Source organism: Nicotiana tomentosiformis, chromosome 11 (assembly GCF_000390325.3).
Source record: "Nicotiana tomentosiformis chromosome 11, ASM39032v3, whole genome shotgun sequence".
NCBI classification, from domain to species: Eukaryota; Viridiplantae; Streptophyta; class Magnoliopsida; order Solanales; family Solanaceae; genus Nicotiana; species Nicotiana tomentosiformis.
The window spans coordinates 49039308-49044218 of NC_090822.1; the positions used below are offsets into that span (position 1 = coordinate 49039308).

Here is a 4911-nt window from a genome sequence, read left to right on the forward strand (position 1 = left end):
TTCAAAAGAGATGACATATTTATCTTTCAATTGTTGTTTTTATGACAAAAGATAAGAGTGAAAGATAAGGAGTCAGATTTGTTATGTCAGCAGATGAGATGAAAGGCTGATGAACCAACTAGCTAGTCCTTTTATCAAAATATCAATTCAAATAAGTTACACATGCATGGACAGACATACTTATAAGACTACAAAGTAGATACATAATTAAATGGAGTTCAAACGCCAAGGTCATATGCAAGAACTGCTTGGAAATAAATAGCTCCATATATCAGACTATTGTATCAAGTGCTTAGCATATTACAAAAGCTTGGAACTGAAACAGACTACAAATGCCAAGAACATTCAAGAACAAAAATTATTCGAAAGAAGGTAATAAAATTCAAAATACAAATAAAAATTAGAAGTTCCTTCTTCAATCATTAGCCTCCATCCAATCCCAATTAGTACCATCAAAATCGTCACCCTCTTCTGATATATCCATAATTATATCTTGTGAATGTTGTACATCAGCTGGCATATCAAAGAAATCAAGAGGTACATCTTCTTTAGACCATCTTACATTAATATCGGCTACTCTAGTTGATGGACCGATTCCATCATTAGGCTCCCTCCAAAATATCTCCCCAACATTAGGAATATTCTCTTCCTCCAAATCATACAAATCAACAGGGACTTTATTCCTTGCATAATAAATATCTTTTTCAATTGGATCCTCCACATAAAAAACTTGATTAACTTGAGATGCCAATATAAAAGGATCATCAGTACTACATAATCGGTTAAAGTATACCCAAGATAACCCATATTCATCTATTCATTATGAAACCAATCACATCTAAATAGTACAACACTAAAGTAACCCCAATAATCAATCTCAATGTTATCCTGAATAGCTCCATAGTAGAGAACCTCTCCATCGATGGGATTTTGGTCCCTAGCATTAGAAAATCTATCAGTTGTTGCTGTCAAAGTCACTCCACTATTTCGAGTCTTCAATGGGGGCATCCCACGTTATTTTATGAAATAAGTAGCCATTAATAAAATATTCAGTATATTGTTTGGCCAATGTATTCGTCCTTTTTGCTACCCATCGCAAATGATTGGGCACTTCAATGCTTTTCACTTTCTCTTTAAACCAATTGGCGAAGTTGCGACTATGATTCCTTGCTCTTACCCATGCATTTGATCTAGTACGATTATCAATTAAATTCTTATGTTCCCTGCAAACCATATGATTCAAATTTAATCATTAGTCCTATATGAATTAAGTTTAGAAATTATAAGATATAAAATAAATAAAGATTACAATACAAGTGATGGTAATATATTTTATCTTACATGATAAATGCCTCCACTTGTTCATCTCCAGTATTGAATAGAGAATATCTATGTGCCCCGTAGCACAACTACAAATCCTTGGAAAAAATCTTTCCTTTTCTCTTATTCTTACTTCCAATTGGATGGTTTATTTTAGGAAATATAGGTGACAAATTTTCTCCCTTAGTGTCCACATAATCCTCAGTTTGATACCTACTGAATCTTGTCTTCACCCCATCATGTAGATATATCGAATAAAAGGTCAAGCACTCTTCGGCCAGAAACCCCTCTGCAATTGACGCTTCTGGATGAGTTCAACTCCGAACAAACACCTTATAATTGTATAAGTTTCTTTCAATGCAATACATCCAGCGATAACGAGTTGGACCCCCAAGCTTAATTTCAATTATTAAATGGATATGCAAGTGAGGCATTATATCAAAATAGGTTAGAGTGAAAATCATTTCAAGCTCACATGTAATATAATTGATTTCAGTCTGCAATCTACCAAGATCCCCTAGCCTTATAACCTTAGCACATTTGGCTCTAAAGAAGTTTGCCAACCTAATCAAAGCCAAAGAAACATTCTTGGATAATGATTTTCTAACAACAATTTGGAGCAAGTAATGCATTATAAAATGAACATCATGACTCTTGTACCCAGATATTTTCATCTCTTTCTCATGTACACAACGTGTAACAAGCTGATCGACTGTTTTGAGCTCTAGCACGTCGTTCGATGGTTTGAGACCTTGAGTAACTTCACTTCATGTTTTATGACATGTACGCATAGTTGGAATTAAATTTCGGAATGTTCGGAGTTGATTAGAGAAAAAACATCTCAATTCGGAAGCTTTAAATTGGAAGACTTGACCAAGGTTTGAACTTTGAGTAATCGACCTTGAAATCGAGATTAGAAGTTTCCAATAGGTTCGTATGAAAATTTCAGACTTGGGCGTATGTTCGGGTTGAGTATCGGGTGGTCTTGGAGCATTTCAGCGCTTATTGTGAAAAGTTGGCATTTTGAAGGGATTAGAATTTCTAAATTTTATTTAAAGTGAAATTTGATGTTATTGATGTCCATTTGGGATTCCGATCCTTGAAATAGGTTCGTATTATAATTTGTGACTTGTACGTAAAGTTTGGCGTCATTCCGGAACGTTTAGATATGATTCAGACGTGTTTATCAAAGTTTGAATGTTTGAAAGTTGAATGAAGGATTTTGATCCTCGATTCATGATTTCGATGTTATTTGTGGTGTTTCGAGCCTTTGAATAAGATATTGGGACTTGTTGGTATGATTGGACGGGGTCCCGGGGGCCTAGGGTGTGATTCAGAGTCATTTCGGATAATTTTTCCTTGTTTTACAACTGCTGATGCTGGTGTTTAGTTTTGTTCTTCGCGAACACGAAGGGATTCATGCGTTAATGAAGAAGAATTTTGGATGCTGGGATTTTGTGCTTCGCATTCGCGGCTGTTGTCACGCATTTGCGAAGGTTCAGGTGGCAAGTACGAACGCGTTCGCGATGGGCAGGCTGGTAAAACGTCGCGTTCTTGAAGAGGAATTTTGGAGCTTGAGCAGGTTGCTTTTCGCGAACGCGAGGGTAAGGCTGTGTTCGAGAAGAAGGTCGGGTTGGGCGCTGTTGTTTTAAATCGGGGGTTTGGTTCATTTTCACTTCATTTCTTCCATTGGAGCCGACTCTGGGGTAATTTTGGAGTGCCAGTTTCATCATCAATCATGAGGTAAGTGATTTCTACATTTTGCGAGTTAAATACACAAATTTAGGTTTTTAAATTCAAGAATTTAATTGGAAAATGTGGGATTTTTGGTAGAAGACCTAGAATTTGTATTTTTGGATTTTGACAATGAAATTGGACAAGGAATTGGTAATAAATTATATATTTGAGTTCATGGTGTTATGGGTAATGTTTCTCTTCGAAAAATCTCGAAATCCGGGCACGTGGGCCCGGGGGTTGGCTTTGTTGACTTTTCGAGCGGAGTTGGAAATTGTTATAAATTGATTAATTATGAGCTTTGGAGTATATTATTACGGGTTTGTATGTTATTTGATTAGTTTCAGATTGATAGGCATCGATTTGAGGTGTTAGAGAGGCGATGGAGCCAGTTATGGAACTTCGGAGCGAGATAAGTCTCCTGTCTAACCTTATAAGGGGGAAAACTACCCCGTAGGTATTAAATTATTATATGCTACTAGTTGTGGGTGCTACATATGCATGAGGTGAAGAGAGTCCGTACGTAGCTAATAATATGTTTATGTCTGGATAGACTTGGACTTTATCATGTAATATTTGAATTATTTGAACTCAATTTGCTAGTTTAATTACTTGAATTTATAATTGAAATTGCTTCAGGAATATATTAGGCCGAGCTTATCACCTTGAGTTGTTTGGCGGGATATTTGATAAACGGTAAAAGTTATGTTTAATTTATACTCATGTACCTGTGTTGTAAGCATGTGACTCGTAATTCGATAAATTTCTTCCTTTCTTATGGATCGGGCCGAACGCCTCGACAGTATATTGAGATGTATCTCTGGTTCACTCCGATCGACCCTCGGCAGTGTACACACCATTCTGGATCGAGCCGTACAACCTCGGCACAATCGTGCGTGATACTGCTAGGAGTCAGAATATATATGAGATTCCCCTTTGATTGAGACCTGGGACTTATATGGCATTCCTTGTCCGTTTGAGATTGCACTTGATATTTCTAATTTGCTGAGACATCACATGAGATTTGAAAGATTTAAATCATGAACAGAAACGTTGGACAATTATATGAGTTATTGTTTTTACCTCATTGTTACTGTTGTGTTTCTTATCTGTTGTAATTTATTAAATTATTTTATTGGACCGCTAGTAAGTGCCGATGTCGACCCCTCGTCATTACTTCTCTGGGGTTAGGCTAAATATTTACTGGGTATACGTTGATTTACGTACTCATGCTACACTTCTGCACTAAATGTGCAGGATCTGACAGGTTCATTTGGTGGCCATCTTGGCACGTAGGCGCAACTGTTGAGGGGACTTTATGGTGAGCTGCATTTTATGCTACGCACCGCAGCCCATAGAGTCTCCATCTTATTTATTTACTTTATCCTGTCTATTTTATATTCTAGATAGATGTTGTGTTATTATTGCACTCTTTAGTAGACGCTCATGCGCTTGTGACACCGGATTTTGGGATATTTTAGTTGATATTTACGGATTTGCATATTATTATCACCTTTTATTTTTATGTCTTACTAATTATGCATGTACCTATGATTTTAAATGCTTAAATTTCTTTACTTAATAAAATTTATGATTTTGAAAGTAATAAAATGAATAATTAACGTGATAGTTCACCGTTGGCTTGCCTAACGGCGAGTTGAGCTCCATCATGGCCTATAGTGGGTTTTGAGTCGCGACACAATGTGATATATTCGAGGAACACCCTTTTGGTAATTTGGCATTTTCAAAGATGATGCAAAATCGCCTCTTTTCTTCTGGATTCATGTAGAAACAAGCTTTAGCTAAAGAAATTGTTCCACCTACAACTTCTTTTATTGGTTGAAGCTCTTTTTGTAT

At 36.4% G+C, this 4911-nt stretch overlaps 1 long non-coding RNA gene across 1 annotated transcript; it reads right to left on the reverse strand.

Moving 5' to 3' along the window:
• Nucleotides 1-1128: 1128 nt before the first annotated feature.
• LOC117280110 (uncharacterized) lies at nucleotides 1129-2011 on the reverse strand. The gene is made up of 2 exons (XR_004510566.2): nucleotides 1342-2011; nucleotides 1129-1223 (listed from the first exon to the last, which is right to left on the reverse strand). It is a non-coding gene; the product is annotated as an uncharacterized lncRNA (long non-coding RNA).
• Between the last annotated feature and the right edge of the window lie 2900 nt (nucleotides 2012-4911).